Source organism: Pristiophorus japonicus, chromosome 4 (genome assembly GCF_044704955.1).
Source record: "Pristiophorus japonicus isolate sPriJap1 chromosome 4, sPriJap1.hap1, whole genome shotgun sequence".
In the NCBI taxonomy this organism is placed as follows: domain Eukaryota; kingdom Metazoa; phylum Chordata; class Chondrichthyes; family Pristiophoridae; genus Pristiophorus; species Pristiophorus japonicus.
Window position 1 is genome coordinate 228,113,015 of NC_091980.1, and position 20,053 is coordinate 228,133,067.

Here is a 20,053-nt window from a genome sequence, read left to right on the forward strand (position 1 = left end):
CCGCAGCTCCCCCTTCTTCCACTCGCTGGAAAAAAGGCAGAGTGTCCGTAAGTAGCTCTTGACGCTGCTGGCCGACGACGGCTCTCTCGTCTCGGATCCGGGGGCGTCAAAAACAGGGCCCGTGAATATTACGGGGCTCTGTTCTCTCCGGATCCGTCCGGCGAGGAAGGGCGTAAAGCTTTGTGGGAGGACCTGCCGAAGGTCAGCCCGGAGGGCGCCGAAAATTTGGAAGCTCCGCTAAGCCTGGCGGAGACCGGCTCTCGAGGGGAAAATCCCCGGGGCTGGACGGGCTGACTGTGGAGTTCCACAGAGCGTTCTGGGACGTCCTGGGGAGCGACTACGCGCGGGTCCTGGGGGAAAGTCTGGCGACCGGAGAGATGCCCCTCTCTTGGCGCAGGGCTGTCATCGTCCTGCTGCCTAAGAAGGGCGATCTCCGCCTCCTTAAGAACTGGCGCCCGGTCTCCCTCCTCAGCACGGACTACAAAATCTTCGCCAGGGCGATGTCTGCTCGCCTTGGTGCCGTGCTGGACCCACATGATCCACCCCGACCAGTCCTACACGGTCCCGGGCCGGACAATCCACGATAACATCCATCTGGTCCGGGATCTCATCCATTGTTCCCAGGAGGCTGGTCTGTCGGTCGCCTTCCTATCCCCTCGACCAAGAGAAGGTGGATCACGACTATCTGCTCGGAACTCTGCGCGCTTTCGGGTTCGGGACGCATTTCGTCGCCCGGATCCGACATTTGTACGCCGCCGCAGAGTGTCTGATTAAGGTTAACGGGTCCTTGACGGCGCCCCTTCGCTTTAGGAGAGTGTTGCGCCAGGGATGCCCCATATCCGGCCAGTTTATACGCCGTTTGCGTGGAGCCTTTCCTGCGCCTCTTGCGGACGAGGTTGACGGGACTGGCTCTGCAAGGCTGGGCGTGGAGGTCGTCCTCTCGGCTTACGCCGATGACGTGCTCCTCGCGGTAGAGGATCCCGCTGACCTGCGGAGGATGCGAGAGTGCCAGAAGATTTACTCGGCCGCGTTCCTCCGCCAGGATCAACTGGGAGAAATGTCCGGACTCCTGGTGGGTCAGTGGCGGGTGGACTCCCTGCCGGAGGAGCTCAGGCCTTTTGCCTGGAGCACGACCCATCTCCTCTATCTGGAAGTCTACCTTAGCCCCGACGAGGGAGCCTGGCCGGCGAACTGGCAGGAGCTGGAGGCCAAGGTCGCCGCTCGCCTAGGGCGCTGGACAGGACTGCTCCGAGTGCTGTCCTACAGGGGTCGAGCGCTAGTCATAAACCAGCTGGTGAACGCAATGTTGTGGTACCGGCTGGTCACTTTAACCCCTCCCCTGCGTTTGTCGCAAGATACAGAAGAAGCTGGTGGACTTCTTCTGGAACAACAGGAAGCACTGGGTCTCTGCTGCGGTCTGAGTCTCCGCTTGAGGAGGGCGGTCAGTCGTTGGGTGTGCGTCAGCGCCCAGCTCGCGACTTTCCGTCTTCAGACCCTGCAGAGATACCTTTACGTCGAGCTCCCTCCTAGGTGGTGTGCTCTGGCGAGGTATTTCTTCCGCCAGCAGCGCGACCTCAATTAGAACACGCAGCTCCTGTTTGTGAACTTGGGGGGTGCCAGGACCGCCCTCCGGGAGCTGCCTGTCTTTTACAGGGAACTCATCAGGGTCTGGAACAAAGTCTCCACCAAGCGCAGCTCTCCGCCGGCTGGAGTGGCGGCCGTCTGCAGGAGCCGCTGCTCGGAATCCGTACCTCCACGACCGAGGTTTCATGTGGCGGTCGGAAGAGAGGGCTGTGGCTGGTGAGGTGACCAGGGTCAGGGACCTGCTCGATGGCGGAGGAGCGGGCTGGATGCGCCAGACACGCTGGCGCGGCGCCTAAATTCTGCCAACGTCCGCACGCGGCCGATGCCATCGAGTCGCTAAAACAGCTCTGGGCCCTGACTCCGTTAGGTGCATCGAGGAGGCTCAAGCACGTGGGGAGATCCCGTCCGAACTGACCCCCGTCCGGACGGAATTCCTCATCGGCGCCAAACACCGGAACCTCCCTCGCGGGGCCGGCGCCTCACAACTTGAGCCGCCTCGGGGAAATCCCCTCCGTGCCTTTCAGTTCCGCGCGGAGGGGTTTCTGTACGGGCTGCTCCTGCACACTCTCAACTTTGCCATCCTCGCCGGCCGTCCGGACACGCCATGGCGTACCATCCTGCCGTCCGGAGGAGGCGGGGGTCCCCGATGGAGGGCACTCTACGCAGGGGTCCTCCCACTATTCATCGGGGACTTGGCCTGGAGGGTGGTGCACGGAGCAGTGCCGTGCAATAACTTTTTAAGCCGATTCACGGACTCCAGGCCGCCTGCAATTTCTGCGGTCTGGAGGAGTCCGTGTTCCATGTTTTTATTGAGTGCACGAGGTTGCAGCCCTGTTCCATTATTTGAAGGGATGCTCCTGAAATTCTGGCTGCACTTCAGTCCCACTCTCCTGATCTTTGGGCACCCTGTGCGGAGGGGGGCGGGTAGGTCCGAAGCCTCCTCGTAGGACTGCTCCTGGGCATGGCCAAGGGTGCCATCAGCCGGTCCAGGGCGGCGGGCGGTCGAGGGGGTCGTTCAACCTGACTGCCTGCCTCTCTTCCGCTCTTACATCCGGTCCAGGGTGTCCTTGGAGATGGAGCACGTGGTGTCCACCGGTACGCTCGCGGCCTTCCGCGAGAGGTGGGCACCGGAGGGACTGGAGTGCATCATCACGCCCGGCAACCAAATTTTAAGTTGATTTTACGTTTTAAAGTTAATTTGTTTTAATTGCCGTGCTTTTAGTGTCCCCCTTCCCTTTTATAGGGGCACTGGGGAAAAATTGTGATTATAGTGCCCCAAAAAAAAACAAAAAAAAAGGACAAACACAAAAAAAAAATGAAAAACACAAAAAAAAAGGAAAAAAGGGCCTTTGTAAATGTCTGGTGTGTCAACCCAGGTCGGGTGGCTCGGTTTAATGTTTTATGTTTTTGCAGTAGACTCTTAAAGAGTTCATGCACAAGGACCAATTGTGGAGCAGTGGAGGCTTGTCTGCACAGTTGGAGCTGAGCTGCAGAGAGAGGAGCAGCTATCAACCTTAGCTCCTGCCGGAGAGCCCAGAGAACAGCCCAGGAAGAGAAGGAAGGAAGGAAGGGGCTTCACCACCAACTTTCACCCAGGGGGAGAGGAGAAAAGCAGAAAACTTTCAACAACTTTTATCATTGCTGAAAAGAGTTGGAGAGAGGGGGAAAGACCAAAACAACATCCAGTGTGGAAGGAGGGTGACTCTACATCTTCTGCAGGTGGGTGTGGGTGCATTTCCCAAAAGACTTTGTTATATCGGTGGGGGGGGGAAAGAAGAGCCACTGAAGGGCCGGAACATCGCGGGGGTTGCGTGTGTGTGGAAGTGTGTGTGGGGGCCATGCTACAACTAGGCCCCCCCCCCACAATTGAACCCCCCCACCCCAATTGCCTAGCCTGGGATAGCTGGAGCTACCAGCTGAAGATTTTTATTTCCCACCTCTTTAAAACATCGTTAGGAGTGTGTGCCTGGTGGCTCTAGCTGCCCTAGGTGAAGACATCTTCTCCCCTCACCCGAAGACCACCCCAAAGACTATTTGTGTTTTGCCATCTGGGGATTGCACCCCCCACAGCTGCGAGGGGATGACCTGCCCTCGCAGTTCCCCCCTTCCCACCCCCCTCTCTCTCTCTCTGTTTCTCCCCTCTCTCTCTGAGGCCCCTTCCTCCTAATTTTTAAAAAAACAAACAAAAAAAAAACAACTGAGCAGAGGGAGCAAGGCCCCTCCCCAATTGCCAACTAGGGGAGAGGTGTGCCTCGTTAAGAGCTCCTCTGCTCAGTATTTATCAAACGAGGCCTAATTAAGACCATTCAGGCCTGTGACTTTGGGTGGGTGTAGCCCTTAAAGGGACCCCGTGATGGCGACCCCATCCACGCCGGTGGCAGGGCCAGCGAAGACATATGCACAGGTGGCAACCGCTTCCACGGCACCTCCCTGCGCCACCCTCTGCCCTGCCACCATTCAGGCTTATAACCAGGAAACACGGGGTCAAGAGCTACACTCACCCCACAATGAGCATCGAGGAGTGCGTGCGGGCGATGGCTGGGGTAGTCGGCCGCTCAGCCATTGTCGCGGCCTCCCAAGATGTCTGGGAAGGCTGTGTTCTTCCTGGGGTCGGAGCGAGCGTGTCCTGGCCCTCGAAAAGGGGCTCACGGTGGGCGGGACGTTCCTGCCGGTGGATCCTCTCGAGGCTACTGTGCAGAGGGTCAACGTGTGGAACGTCCCGCCCTTTGTTCCCGCTGAGCTCCTCCTCCCTCACCTACAACAACTGGGGAGGTAAGGTCAGGGATCAACCCCATACCGCTCGGCCTCAGGGAGAACAGCCTGCGCCACGTGTTCTCCTTCCGCCGCCAGCTCTTTGTCCGGCTGGCGCGGAGGAGACGACGGAGGGTAGTTTTAATGTGGGGCACGAGGGGACTGCCTACCGCGTCTTCTGGACTTCGGACGGCGTGCGGTGCCATGCCTGTAGGGACGTGGGGCATGTTCGTAAGAACTGGCCCGCCTCCAAGGCCGCCAAACCACCGAAGGCGGCCAGGCTGGCGCCACCGGCCACCCCTAGTTGCGTCCGCGTGCCGGGAGCCGTAGGTGCGCGGGCATCGTCGGAGGCCTTTGTTTTTCCAGGGCCTCCGGCGGGGGGGAGGGAGAGCGTCCGGACGGAAAGATGGCGCGGAACAAGGAGAAACATCTAGATGCGGGTCCCCTCAGTGCGCCAGAAAGATTGACCACCGCGCTCGGCCCAACCCAGCCACCGGCGAGCGAGGGGTGCCCTGAGCCCGTACCCGAGCCCTTGACCAATACCGCAGAGGGGCTCGGGCGAGGGCAAGATAAGGAAAAGTGGGGGGGCGGAGCGGGAGGCCTCGGCAGACATGGAGGTCTCCCTGCCTCAGCGCACCTCCAGCAACAAAAGGAGGCGCCGCTCCGTTGAGGCGGAGGGGGAACAACATCCCTCCGCGGTGGAGTCGGTGCCCGCCGCGTGTCCCGCGTTCCCCACCAGAGCCCCCAAGCAGCGCCGTAGGCGGGAGGAGTCTGTCCCCGGGGAGGGTGAGACAGTCGAGGCTGCCCAGCTTCTGCCTCCCGGGGATGGCGTGGAAGATCTGCCTGTCATGGGGGGCGTGGGGACTGCGGAGGAATGCATTGCCGCCGGGCCGGGCGTCCCGGGGACTGAGGCGGGCTGGGCCGAAAAGGCCGAACCTGAGCCCGCCCAGCCAATACCCAACTTCCCCCGGGAGTCGCTCGACCCGGCGGAAAATGAAATTCAGGATTTTAATGACACTGTAAATGCTGGGCCGGGGGGTGGCAGCGGGGAGGGGGAGGAACACCCACCCTCACCCCTTACTTTGGAGCTGGAGCACTTGGGGAGCCTGGGGATTTCCTATGGCCGGGTCTCTCCTTGTTCCCCTTTTCCTGGGGCAGAGGGGGAACCCCTTCCGCTGTCGTTTCCCGACCCAGCACCATTTTTAAAAGAGCCCAGTGGGGACTCCTCTGCCGACGATCCTGGGGGTGGGATCGGGGCAGAGCCAGGGCCGGTTGGAGCGGCCGGGTCATTTGCCGTACCTTGTGCGGTCGATGGGCCGGCTGCTGGCGGCCGCGTCCCGGAGAAGGACGGGGACTCGGTGGGGGACGCGGGAGAAGAACTAGAGACCACCGCCAGCGAGGCGGTGGATCTGCTCGCGGCCGCCGCCGAGACCATCCTCATTCCTGCAAAGGAACTCCGGGACTTTTTGGCACAGAGCCGGGGTCGCTGCAACCAAGCCCGACTGGCCCTGGAAAAATGGTCCGAGCCAGAGCTGATCAAGGGGTTCGTCCGCGCCGCCGCTAAAACCTTGGCCGCGGGCGGGCCCTTGACAAAGGCGCAACACCTTGAGCTGCGCGAGCTCGAGGGACTCCTCGCTGGGCTGCGGAGGGAGTGGAGTTCAACAAAAGACTCCGCTCCCTCCCCCACAATAGGTTAAGGTAGAGGTTGCACTATGCTTTTGCTATGAAGATAACCATAGCCAGCCTCAACATCAACGGCGGCAGAGGGGCACGCCGTAGATTTGACAATTTTTCGCTCCTGCGGGAGGGGAAATATGCGGTGTGCTTCCTGCAAGAAACCCACACCGTTCCGGGAGACGAAGCCACGTGGCTCCTGGAATGGCAAGGAGAGGTCCGCATGAGCCACCTCACCGCCATTTCTAGTGGGGTGGCCATCTTGCTGGGCCCGCATTTTCAGCCGGAGATCTTGGGGGTCGAGGAGCCCGTGCCAGGCCGCTTGCTGCACGTAACGGTTCGCCTGGGGGACGTGCCGCTCCATCTCGTGAACGTGTACGCCCCTCAGCCCGGCCCGCAGCAGACGCGCTTCTTTGAAGTGGTGTCCGCTCTTCTTGGCTCCGTCGACGTCGGCGACTGCATTGTCCTCGGGGGGGATTTGAACTGCACCCTGGAGGCGAGGGACCGCTCCGGTGCCCCGCAGTGCATGACGGCGATGGAGAAGTTGAGGTACCTGGTCGGGTCCTTCGACTGGGTGGACGTCTGGCGAAATCTCCACCCCGACTCCAGCGCCTTTACTTGGGTGAGGCCTGGAGTAGGATGGTCCAGAGTCAACCGCCTTTACGTGTCTCGGGCGTACGTTTCCTGCGTCCCGGCGGCCTCCATGCGGCCGGTGCCGTGTTCGGACCACCACCTGGTCTGGGCGGAGCTCGCTTCGCTCCGCGCGAGGACGGGGTCCGCGTACTGGCACTTTAACAACCGGCTGCTGGAGGACGTGCGGTTCCAGGACTCGTTCCGTCGATTCTGGTCCGACTGGAGAAGGAAGCAGGGGGGCTTCCCCTCCTTGAGGCTATGGTGGGATGTGGGCAAGGCTCACGTCCGCGTCTTCTGTCAAGAGTACGCGAGGGGGTTGACCAAGAGGCGGGCGGCCAGAGTCGGGTGCCTAGAAAAAGAGGTGCTCGACCTGGAATCCCGTCTCGGTCAAGTCGTCCAGGACCCGGCCCTGCGGACGGTGTACGAAGCGAAGAAGGCCGCGCTGAAGGACCTGCAGCTTGTCGGGCCCCGAGGCGCGTTCGTGAGGTCGCGAATCCGGTTCCTGCGGGATCTGGACCGCAGCTCCCCCTTCTTCCACTCGCTGGAAAAAAGGCAGAGTGTCCGTAAGTAGCTCTTGACGCTGCTGGCCGACGACGGCTCTCTCGTCTCGGATCCGGAGGGCGTCAACAACAGGGCCCGTGAATATTACGGGGCTCTGTTCTCTCCGGATCCGTCCGGCGAGGAAGGGCGTAAAGCTTTGTGGGAGGACCTGCCGAAGGTCAGCCCGGAGGGCGCCGAAAATTTGGAAGCTCCGCTAAGCCTGGCGGAGACCGGCTCTCGAGGGGAAAATCCCCGGGGCTGGACGGGCTGACTGTGGAGTTCCACAGAGCGTTCTGGGACGTCCTGGGGAGCGACTACGCGCGGGTCCTGGGGGAAAGTCTGGCGACCGGAGAGATGCCCCTCTCTTGGCGCAGGGCAGTCATCGTCCTGCTGCCTAAGAAGGGCGATCTCCGCCTCCTTAAGAACTGGCGCCCGGTCTCCCTCCTCAGCACGGACTACAAAATCTTCGCCAGGGCGATGTCTGCTCGCCTTGGTGCCGTGCTGGACCACATGATCCACCCCGACCAGTCCTACACGGTCCCGGGCCGGACAATCCACGATAACATCCATCTGGTCCGGGATCTCATCCATTGTTCCCAGGAGGCTGGTCTGTCGGTCGCCTTCCTATCCCTCGACCAAGAGAAGGGTGGATCACGACTATCTGCTCGGAACTCTGCGCGCTTTCGGGTTCGGGACGCATTTCGTCGCCCGGATCCGACATTTGTACGCCGCCGCAGAGTGTCTGATTAAGGTTAACGGGTCCTTGACGGCGCCCCTTCGCTTTAGGAGAGTGTTGCGCCAGGGATGCCCCATATCCGGCCAGTTATACGCCGTTTGCGTGGAGCCTTTCCTGCGCCTCTTGCGGACGAGGTTGACGGGACTGGCTCTGCAAGGGCTGGGCGTGGAGGTCGTCCTCTCGGCTTACGCCGATGACGTGCTCCTCGCGGTAGAGGATCCCGCTGACCTGCGGAGGATGCGAGAGTGCCAGAAGATTTACTCGGCCGCGTCCTCCGCCAGGATCAACTGGGAGAAATGTTCCGGACTCCTGGTGGGTCAGTGGCGGGTGGACTCCCTGCCGGAGGAGCTCAGGCCTTTTGCCTGGAGCACGACCCATCTCCTCTATCTGGAAGTCTACCTTAGCCCCGACGAGGGAGCCTGGCCGGCGAACTGGCAGGAGCTGGAGGCCAAGGTCGCCGCTCGCCTAGGGCGCTGGACAGGACTGCTCCGAGTGCTGTCCTACAGGGGTCGAGCGCTAGTCATAAACCAGCTGGTGAACGCAATGTTGTGGTACCGGCTGGTCACTTTAACCCCTCCCCCTGCGTTTGTCGCCAAGATACAGAAGAAGCTGGTGGACTTCTTCTGGAACAACAGGAAGCACTGGGTCTCTGCTGCGGTCTTGAGTCTCCCGCTTGAGGAGGGCGGTCAGTCGTTGGTGTGCGTCAGCGCCCAGCTCGCGACTTTCCGTCTTCAGACCCTGCAGAGATACCTTTACGTCGAGCTCCCTCCTAGGTGGTGTGCTCTGGCGAGGTATTTCTTCCGCCAGCAGCGCGACCTCAATTAGAACACGCAGCTCCTGTTTGTGAACTTGGGGGGTGCCAGGACCGCCCTCCGGGAGCTGCCTGTCTTTTACAGGGAACTCATCAGGGTCTGGAACAAAGTCTCCACCAAGCGCAGCTCTCCGCCGGCTGGAGTGGCGGCCGTCCTGCAGGAGCCGCTGCTCGGGAATCCGTACCTCCACGACCGAGGTTTCATGTGGCGGTCGGAAGAGAGGGCTGTGGCTGGTGAGGTGACCAGGGTCAGGGACCTGCTCGATGGCGGAGGAGCGGGCTGGATGGCGCCAGACACGCTGGCGCGGCGCCTAAATTCTGCCAACGTCCGCCACGCGGCCGATGCCATCGAGTCGCTAAAAACAGCTCTGGGCCCTGACTCCGTTAGGTGCATCGAGGAGGCTCAAGCACGTGGGGAGATCCCGTCCGAACTGACCCCCGTCCGGACGGAATTCCTCATCGGCGCCAAACACCGGAACCTCCCTCGGGGGCCGGCGCCTCACAACTTGAGCCGCCTCGGGGAAATCCCCTCCGTGCCTTTCAGTTCCGCGCGGAGGGGTTTCCTGTACGGGCTGCTCCTGCACACTCTCAACTTTGCCATCCTCGCCGGCCGTCCGGACACGCCATGGCGTACCATCCTGCCGTCCGGAGGAGGCGGGGGTCCCCGATGGAGGGCACTCTACGCAGGGGTCCTCCCACTATTCATCGGGGACTTGGCCTGGAGGGTGGTGCACGGAGCAGTGCCGTGCAATAACTTTTTAAGCCGATTCACGGACTCCCAGGCCGCCTGCAATTTCTGCGGTCTGGAGGAGTCCGTGTTCCATGTTTTTATTGAGTGCACGAGGTTGCAGCCCCTGTTCCATTATTTGAAGGGGATGCTCCTGAAATTCTGGCTGCACTTCAGTCCCACTCTCCTGATCTTTGGGCACCCTGTGCGGAGGGGGGCGGGTAGGTCCGAAGGCCTCCTCGTAGGACTGCTCCTGGGCATGGCCAAGGGTGCCATCAGCCGGTCCAGGCAGCGGGCGGTCGAGGGGGTCGTTCAACCTGACTGCCTGCCTCTCTTCCGCTCTTACATCCGGTCCAGGGTGTCCTTGGAGATGGAGCACGTGGTGTCCACCGGTACGCTCGCGGCCTTCCGCGAGAGGTGGGCACCGGAGGGACTGGAGTGCATCATCACGCCCGGCAACCAAATTTTAAGTTGATTTTACGTTTTAAAGTTTAATTTGTTTTAATTGCCGGTGCTTTTAGTGTCCCCCTTCCCTTTTATAGGGGGCACTGGGGAAAAATTGTGATTTTAGTGCCCAAAAAAAAACAAAAAAAAAGGACAAACACAAAAAAAAAAATGAAAAACACAAAAAAAAAGGAAAAAAGGGCCTTGTAAATGTCTGGTGTGTCACCCAGGTCGGGTGGCACGGTTTAATGTTTTATGTTTTTGCAGGTAGACTCTAAAAGAGTTTCATGCACAAGGACCAATTGTGGAGCAGTGGAGGCTTGTCCTGCACAGTTGGAGCTGAGCTGCAGAGAGAGGAGCAGCTATCAACCTTAGCTCCTGCCTGGAGAGCCCTGAGAACAGCCCAGGAAGAGAAGGAAGGAAGGAAGGGGCTTCACCACCAACTTTCACCCAGGGGGAGAGGAGGAAAAAGCAGAAAACTTTCAACAACTTTTATCATTGCTGAAAAGAGTTGGAGAGAGGGGGAAAGACCAAAACAACATCCAGTGTGGAAGGAGGGTGACTCTACATCTTCTGCAGGTGGGTGTGGGTGCATTTCCCAAAAGACTTTGTTATATCGGTGGGGGGAGGAAAGAAGACCACTGAGGGCCGGAACATCGCGGGGGTTGCGTGTGTGTGGAAGTGTGTGTGGGAGCCTTGCTTACAACTAGGCCCCCCCCCCACAATTGAACCCCCCCACCCAATTGCCTAGCCTGGGATAGCTGGAGCTACCAGGCTGAAGATTTTTATTTCCCACCTCTTTAAACATCGTTAGGAGTGTGTGCCTGGTGGCTCTAGCTGCCCTAGGTGAAGACATCTTCTCCCCTCACCCGAAGACCACCCCAAAGACTATTTGTGTTTTGCCATCTGGGGATTGCACCCACCCACAGCTGCGAGGGGAGACCTGCCCTCGCAGTTCCCCCCCCTTCCCACCCCCCTCTCTCTCTCTCTGTTTCTCCCCTCTCTCTCTGAGGCCCCTTCCTCCTAATTTTTAAAAAAAACAAACAAAAAAAAAAACAACTGAGCAGAGGGAGCAAGGCCCCTCCCCAATTGCCAACTAGGGGAGAGGTGTGCCTCGTTAAGAGCTCCTCTGCTCAGTATTTATCAAACGAGGCCTAATTAAGACCATTCAGGCCTGTGACTTTGGGGTGGGTGTAGCCCTTAAAGGGACCCCGTGATGGCGACCCCATCCACGCCGGTGGCAGGGCCAGCGAAGACATATGCACAGGTGGCAACCGCTTCCACGGCACCTCCTGCGCCACCCGCTGCCCTGCCACCATTCAGGCTTATAACCAGGAAACACGGGGTCAAGAGCTACACTCACCCCACAATGAGCATCGAGGAGTGCGTGCGGGCGATGGCTGGGGTAGTCGGCCGCTCAGCCATTGTCGCGGCCTCCAAGATGTCTGGGAAGGCTGTGTTCTTCCTGGGGTCGGAGCGAGCGGTGTCCCTGGCCCTCGAAAAGGGGCTCACGGTGGGCGGGACGTTCCTGCCGGTGGATCCTCTCGAGGCTACTGTGCAGAGGGTCATCGTGTGGAACGTCCCGCCCTTTGTTCCCGCTGAGCTCCTCCTCCCTCACCTACAACAACTGGGGGAGGTAAGGTCAGGGATCAACCCCATACCGCTCGGCCTCAGGGAGAACAGCCTGCGCCACGTGTTCTCCTTCCGCCGCCAGCTCTTTGTCCGGCTGGCGCGGGAGGAGACGACGGAGGGTAGTTTTAATGTGGTGCACGAGGGGACTGCCTACCGCGTCTTCTGGACTTCGGACGGCGTGCGGTGCCATGCCTGTAGGGACGTGGGGCATGTTCGTAAGAACTGCCCCGCCTCCAAGGCCGCCAAACCACCGAAGGCGGCCAAGGCTGGCGCCACCGCCACCCCTAGTTGCGTCCGCGTGCCGGGAGCCGTAGGTGCGCGGGCATCGTCGGAGGCCTTTGTTTTCAGGGCCTCCGGCGGGGGGGAGGGAGAGCGTCCGGACGGAAAGATGGCGCGGAACAAGGAGAAACATCTAGAGGCGGGTCCCCTCAGTGCGCCAGAAAGATTGACCACCGCGCTCGGCCCAACCCAGCCACCGGCGAGCGAGGGGTGCCCTGAGCCCGTACCCGAGCCCTTGACCAATACCGCAGAGGGGCTCGGGCGAGGGCAAGATAAGGAAAAGTGGGGGGGCGGAGCGGGAGGCCTCGGCAGACATGGAGGTCTCCCTGCCTCAGCGCACCTCCAGCAACAAAAGGAGGCGCCGCTCCGTTGAGGCGGAGGGGGAACAACATCCCTCCGCGGTGGAGTCGGTGCCCGCCGCGTGTCCCGCGTTCCCCACCAGAGCCCCCAAGCAGCGCCGTAGGCGGGAGGAGTCTGTCCCCGGGGAGGGTGAGACAGTCGAGGCTGCCCAGCTTCTGCCTCCCGGGGATGGCGTGGAAGATCTGCCTGTCATGGGGGGCGTGGGGACTGCGGAGGAATGCATTGCCGCCGGGCCGGGCGTCCCGGGGACTGAGGCGGGCTGGGCCGAAAAGGCCGAACCTGAGCCCGCCCAGCCAATACCCAACTTCCCCCGGGAGTCGCTCGACCCGGCGGAAAATGAAATTCAGGATTTTAATGACACTGTAAATGCTGGGCCGGGGGGTGGCAGCGGGGAGGGGGAGGAACACCCACCCTCACCCCTTACTTTGGAGCTGGAGCACTTGGGGAGCCTGGGGATTTCCTATGGCCGGGTCTCTCCTTGTTCCCCTTTTCCTGGGGCAGAGGGGGAACCCCTTCCGCTGTCGTTTCCCGACCCAGCACCATTTTTAAAAGAGCCCAGTGGGGACTCCTCTGCCGACGATCCTGGGGGTGGGATCGGGGCAGAGCCAGGGCCGGTTGGAGCGGCCGGGTCATTTGCCGTACCTTGTGCGGTCGATGGGCCGGCTGCTGGCGGCCGCGTCCCGGAGAAGGACGGGGACTCGGTGGGGGACGCGGGAGAAGAACTAGAGACCACCGCCAGCGAGGCGGTGGATCTGCTCGCGGCCGCCGCCGAGACCATCCTCATTCCTGCAAAGGAACTCCGGGACTTTTTGGCACAGAGCCGGGGTCGCTGCAACCAAGCCCGACTGGCCCTGGAAAAATGGTCCGAGCCAGAGCTGATCAAGGGGTTCGTCCGCGCCGCCGCTAAAACCTTGGCCGCGGGCGGGCCCTTGACAAAGGCGCAACACCTTGAGCTGCGCGAGCTCGAGGGACTCCTCGCTGGGCTGCGGAGGGAGTGGAGTTCAACAAAAGACTCCGCTCCCTCCCCCACAATAGGTTAAGGTAGAGGTTGCACTATGCTTTTGCTATGAAGATAACCATAGCCAGCCTCAACATCAACGGCGGCAGAGGGGCACGCCGTAGATTTGACAATTTTTCGCTCCTGCGGGAGGGGAAATATGCGGTGTGCTTCCTGCAAGAAACCCACACCGTTCCGGGAGACGAAGCCACGTGGCTCCTGGAATGGCAAGGAGAGGTCCGCATGAGCCACCTCACCGCCATTTCTAGTGGGGTGGCCATCTTGCTGGGCCCGCATTTTCAGCCGGAGATCTTGGGGGTCGAGGAGCCCGTGCCAGGCCGCTTGCTGCACGTAACGGTTCGCCTGGGGGACGTGCCGCTCCATCTCGTGAACGTGTACGCCCCTCAGCCCGGCCCGCAGCAGACGCGCTTCTTTGAAGTGGTGTCCGCTCTTCTTGGCTCCGTCGACGTCGGCGACTGCATTGTCCTCGGGGGGGATTTGAACTGCACCCTGGAGGCGAGGGACCGCTCCGGTGCCCCGCAGTGCATGACGGCGATGGAGAAGTTGAGGTACCTGGTCGGGTCCTTCGACTGGGTGGACGTCTGGCGAAATCTCCACCCCGACTCCAGCGCCTTTACTTGGGTGAGGCCTGGAGTAGGATGGTCCAGAGTCAACCGCCTTTACGTGTCTCGGGCGTACGTTTCCTGCGTCCCGGCGGCCTCCATGCGGCCGGTGCCGTGTTCGGACCACCACCTGGTCTGGGCGGAGCTCGCTTCGCTCCGCGCGAGGACGGGGTCCGCGTACTGGCACTTTAACAACCGGCTGCTGGAGGACGTGCGGTTCCAGGACTCGTTCCGTCGATTCTGGTCCGCCTGGAGAAGGAAGCAGGGGGGCTTCCCCTCCTTGAGGCTATGGTGGGATGTGGGCAAGGCTCACGTCCGCGTCTTCTGTCAAGAGTACGCGAGGGGGTTGACCAAGAGGCGGGCGGCCAGAGTCGGGTGCCTAGAAAAAGAGGTGCTCGACCTGGAATCCCGTCTCGGTCAAGTCGTCCAGGACCCGGCCCTGCGGACGGTGTACGAAGCGAAGAAGGCCGCGCTGAAGGACCTGCAGCTTGTCGGGCCCCGAGGCGCGTTCGTGAGGTCGCGAATCCGGTTCCTGCGGGATCTGGACCGCAGCTCCCCCTTCTTCCACTCGCTGGAAAAAAGGCAGAGTGTCCGTAAGTAGCTCTTGACGCTGCTGGCCGACGACGGCTCTCTCGTCTCGGATCCGGAGGGCGTCAACAACAGGGCCCGTGAATATTACGGGGCTCTGTTCTCTCCGGATCCGTCCGGCGAGGAAGGGCGTAAAGCTTTGTGGGAGGACCTGCCGAAGGTCAGCCCGGAGGGCGCCGAAAATTTGGAAGCTCCGCTAAGCCTGGCGGAGACCGGCTCTCGAGGGGAAAATCCCCGGGGCTGGACGGGCTGACTGTGGAGTTCCACAGAGCGTTCTGGGACGTCCTGGGGAGCGACTACGCGCGGGTCCTGGGGGAAAGTCTGGCGACCGGAGAGATGCCCCTCTCTTGGCGCAGGGCAGTCATCGTCCTGCTGCCTAAGAAGGGCGATCTCCGCCTCCTTAAGAACTGGCGCCCGGTCTCCCTCCTCAGCACGGACTACAAAATCTTCGCCAGGGCGATGTCTGCTCGCCTTGGTGCCGTGCTGGACCACATGATCCACCCCGACCAGTCCTACACGGTCCCGGGCCGGACAATCCACGATAACATCCATCTGGTCCGGGATCTCATCCATTGTTCCCAGGAGGCTGGTCTGTCGGTCGCCTTCCTATCCCTCGACCAAGAGAAGGGTGGATCACGACTATCTGCTCGGAACTCTGCGCGCTTTCGGGTTCGGGACGCATTTCGTCGCCCGGATCCGACATTTGTACGCCGCCGCAGAGTGTCTGATTAAGGTTAACGGGTCCTTGACGGCGCCCCTTCGCTTTAGGAGAGTGTTGCGCCAGGGATGCCCCATATCCGGCCAGTTATACGCCGTTTGCGTGGAGCCTTTCCTGCGCCTCTTGCGGACGAGGTTGACGGGACTGGCTCTGCAAGGGCTGGGCGTGGAGGTCGTCCTCTCGGCTTACGCCGATGACGTGCTCCTCGCGGTAGAGGATCCCGCTGACCTGCGGAGGATGCGAGAGTGCCAGAAGATTTACTCGGCCGCGTCCTCCGCCAGGATCAACTGGGAGAAATGTTCCGGACTCCTGGTGGGTCAGTGGCGGGTGGACTCCCTGCCGGAGGAGCTCAGGCCTTTTGCCTGGAGCACGACCCATCTCCTCTATCTGGAAGTCTACCTTAGCCCCGACGAGGGAGCCTGGCCGGCGAACTGGCAGGAGCTGGAGGCCAAGGTCGCCGCTCGCCTAGGGCGCTGGACAGGACTGCTCCGAGTGCTGTCCTACAGGGGTCGAGCGCTAGTCATAAACCAGCTGGTGAACGCAATGTTGTGGTACCGGCTGGTCACTTTAACCCCTCCCCCTGCGTTTGTCGCCAAGATACAGAAGAAGCTGGTGGACTTCTTCTGGAACAACAGGAAGCACTGGGTCTCTGCTGCGGTCTTGAGTCTCCCGCTTGAGGAGGGCGGTCAGTCGTTGGTGTGCGTCAGCGCCCAGCTCGCGACTTTCCGTCTTCAGACCCTGCAGAGATACCTTTACGTCGAGCTCCCTCCTAGGTGGTGTGCTCTGGCGAGGTATTTCTTCCGCCAGCAGCGCGACCTCAATTAGAACACGCAGCTCCTGTTTGTGAACTTGGGGGGTGCCAGGACCGCCCTCCGGGAGCTGCCTGTCTTTTACAGGGAACTCATCAGGGTCTGGAACAAAGTCTCCACCAAGCGCAGCTCTCCGCCGGCTGGAGTGGCGGCCGTCCTGCAGGAGCCGCTGCTCGGGAATCCGTACCTCCACGACCGAGGTTTCATGTGGCGGTCGGAAGAGAGGGCTGTGGCTGGTGAGGTGACCAGGGTCAGGGACCTGCTCGATGGCGGAGGAGCGGGCTGGATGGCGCCAGACACGCTGGCGCGGCGCCTAAATTCTGCCAACGTCCGCCACGCGGCCGATGCCATCGAGTCGCTAAAAACAGCTCTGGGCCCTGACTCCGTTAGGTGCATCGAGGAGGCTCAAGCACGTGGGGAGATCCCGTCCGAACTGACCCCCGTCCGGACGGAATTCCTCATCGGCGCCAAACACCGGAACCTCCCTCGGGGGCCGGCGCCTCACAACTTGAGCCGCCTCGGGGAAATCCCCTCCGTGCCTTTCAGTTCCGCGCGGAGGGGTTTCCTGTACGGGCTGCTCCTGCACACTCTCAACTTTGCCATCCTCGCCGGCCGTCCGGACACGCCATGGCGTACCATCCTGCCGTCCGGAGGAGGCGGGGGTCCCCGATGGAGGGCACTCTACGCAGGGGTCCTCCCACTATTCATCGGGGACTTGGCCTGGAGGGTGGTGCACGGAGCAGTGCCGTGCAATAACTTTTTAAGCCGATTCACGGACTCCCAGGCCGCCTGCAATTTCTGCGGTCTGGAGGAGTCCGTGTTCCATGTTTTTATTGAGTGCACGAGGTTGCAGCCCCTGTTCCATTATTTGAAGGGGATGCTCCTGAAATTCTGGCTGCACTTCAGTCCCACTCTCCTGATCTTTGGGCACCCTGTGCGGAGGGGGGCGGGTAGGTCCGAAGGCCTCCTCGTAGGACTGCTCCTGGGCATGGCCAAGGGTGCCATCAGCCGGTCCAGGCAGCGGGCGGTCGAGGGGGTCGTTCAACCTGACTGCCTGCCTCTCTTCCGCTCTTACATCCGGTCCAGGGTGTCCTTGGAGATGGAGCACGTGGTGTCCACCGGTACGCTCGCGGCCTTCCGCGAGAGGTGGGCACCGGAGGGACTGGAGTGCATCATCACGCCCGGCAACCAAATTTTAAGTTGATTTTACGTTTTAAAGTTTAATTTGTTTTAATTGCCGGTGCTTTTAGTGTCCCCCTTCCCTTTTATAGGGGGCACTGGGGAAAAATTGTGATTTTAGTGCCCAAAAAAAAACAAAAAAAAAGGACAAACACAAAAAAAAAAATGAAAAACACAAAAAAAAAGGAAAAAAGGGCCTTGTAAATGTCTGGTGTGTCACCCAGGTCGGGTGGCACGGTTTAATGTTTTATGTTTTTGCAGGTAGACTCTAAAAGAGTTTCATGCACAAGGACCAATTGTGGAGCAGTGGAGGCTTGTCCTGCACAGTTGGAGCTGAGCTGCAGAGAGAGGAGCAGCTATCAACCTTAGCTCCTGCCTGGAGAGCCCTGAGAACAGCCCAGGAAGAGAAGGAAGGAAGGAAGGGGCTTCACCACCAACTTTCACCCAGGGGGAGAGGAGGAAAAAGCAGAAAACTTTCAACAACTTTTATCATTGCTGAAAAGAGTTGGAGAGAGGGGGAAAGACCAAAACAACATCCAGTGTGGAAGGAGGGTGACTCTACATCTTCTGCAGGTGGGTGTGGGTGCATTTCCCAAAAGACTTTGTTATATCGGTGGGGGGAGGAAAGAAGACCACTGAGGGCCGGAACATCGCGGGGGTTGCGTGTGTGTGGAAGTGTGTGTGGGGGCCTTGCTTACAACTAGGCCCCCCCCCCACAATTGAACCCCCCCACCCAATTGCCTAGCCTGGGATAGCTGGAGCTACCAGGCTGAAGATTTTTATTTCCCACCTCTTTAAACATCGTTAGGAGTGTGTGCCTGGTGGCTCTAGCTGCCCTAGGTGAAGACATCTTCTCCCCTCACCCGAAGACCACCCCAAAGACTATTTGTGTTTTGCCATCTGGGGATTGCACCCACCCACAGCTGCGAGGGGAGACCTGCCCTCGCAGTTCCCCCCCCTTCCCACCCCCCTCTCTCTCTCTCTGTTTCTCCCCTCTCTCTCTGAGGCCCCTTCCTCCTAATTTTTAAAAAAAACAAACAAAAAAAAAAACAACTGAGCAGAGGGAGCAAGGCCCCTCCCCAATTGCCAACTAGGGGAGAGGTGTGCCTCGTTAAGAGCTCCTCTGCTCAGTATTTATCAAACGAGGCCTAATTAAGACCATTCAGGCCTGTGACTTTGGGGTGGGTGTAGCCCTTAAAGGGACCCCGTGATGGCGACCCCATCCACGCCGGTGGCAGGGCCAGTGAAGACATATGCACAGGTGGCAACCGCTTCCACGGCACCTCCTGCGCCACCCGCTGCCCTGCCACCATTCAGGCTTATAACCAGGAAACACGGGGTCAAGAGCTACACTCACCCCACAATGAGCATCGAGGAGTGCGTGCGGGCGATGGCTGGGGTAGTCGGCCGCTCAGCCATTGTCGCGGCCTCCAAGATGTCTGGGAAGGCTGTGTTCTTCCTGGGGTCGGAGCGAGCGGTGTCCCTGGCCCTCGAAAAGGGGCTCACGGTGGGCGGGACGTTCCTGCCGGTGGATCCTCTCGAGGCTACTGTGCAGAGGGTCATCGTGTGGAACGTCCCGCCCTTTGTTCCCGCTGAGCTCCTCCTCCCTCACCTACAACAACTGGGGGAGGTAAGGTCAGGGATCAACCCCATACCGCTCGGCCTCAGGGAGAACAGCCTGCGCCACGTGTTCTCCTTCCGCCGCCAGCTCTTTGTCCGGCTGGCGCGGGAGGAGACGACGGAGGGTAGTTTTAATGTGGTGCACGAGGGGACTGCCTACCGCGTCTTCTGGACTTCGGACGGCGTGCGGTGCCATGCCTGTAGGGACGTGGGGCATGTTCGTAAGAACTGCCCCGCCTCCAAGGCCGCCAAACCACCGAAGGCGGCCAAGGCTGGCGCCACCGCCACCCCTAGTTGCGTCCGCGTGCCGGGAGCCGTAGGTGCGCGGGCATCGTCGGAGGCCTTTGTTTTCAGGGCCTCCGGCGGGGGGGAGGGAGAGCGTCCGGACGGAAAGAAGGCGCGGAACAAGGAGAAACATCTAGAGGCGGGTCCCCTCAGTGCGCCAGAAAGATTGACCACCGCGCTCGGCCCAACCCAGCCACCGGCGAGCGAGGGGTGCCCTGAGCCCGTACCCGAGCCCTTGACCAATACCGCAGAGGGGCTCGGGCGAGGGCAAGATAAGGAAAAGTGGGGGGGCGGAGCGGGAGGCCTCGGCAGACATGGAGGTCTCCCTGCCTCAGCGCACCTCCAGCAACAAAAGGAGGCGCCGCTCCGTTGAGGCGGAGGGGGAACAACATCCCTCCGCGGTGGAGTCGGTGCCCGCCGCGTGTCCCGCGTTCCCCACCAGAGCCCCCAAGCAGCGCCGTAGGCGGGAGGAGTCTGTCCCCGGGGAGGGTGAGACAGTCGAGGCTGCCCAGCTTCTGCCTCCCGGGGATGGCGTGGAAGATCTGCCTGTCATGGGGGGCGTGGGGACTGCGGAGGAATGCATTGCCGCCGGGCCGGGCGTCCCGGGGACTGAGGCGGGCTGGGCCGAAAAGGCCGAACCTGAGCCCGCCCAGCCAATACCCAACTTCCCCCGGGAGTCGCTCGACCCGGCGGAAAATGAAATTCAGGATTTTAATGACACTGTAAATGCTGGGCCGGGGGGTGGCAGCGGGGAGGGGGAGGAACACCCACCCTCACCCCTTACTTTGGAGCTGGAGCACTTGGGGAGCCTGGGGATTTCCTATGGCCGGGTCTCTCCTTGTTCCCCTTTTCCTGGGGCAGAGGGGGAACCCCTTCCGCTGTCGTTTCCCGACCCAGCACCATTTTTAGAAGAGCCCAGTGGGGACTCCTCTGCCGACGATCCTGGGGGTGGGATCGGGGTAGAGCCAGGGCCGGTTGGAGCGGCCGGGTCATTTGCCGTACCTTGTGCGGTCGATGGGCCGGCTGCTGGCGGCCACGTCCCGGAGGAGGACGGGGACTCGGT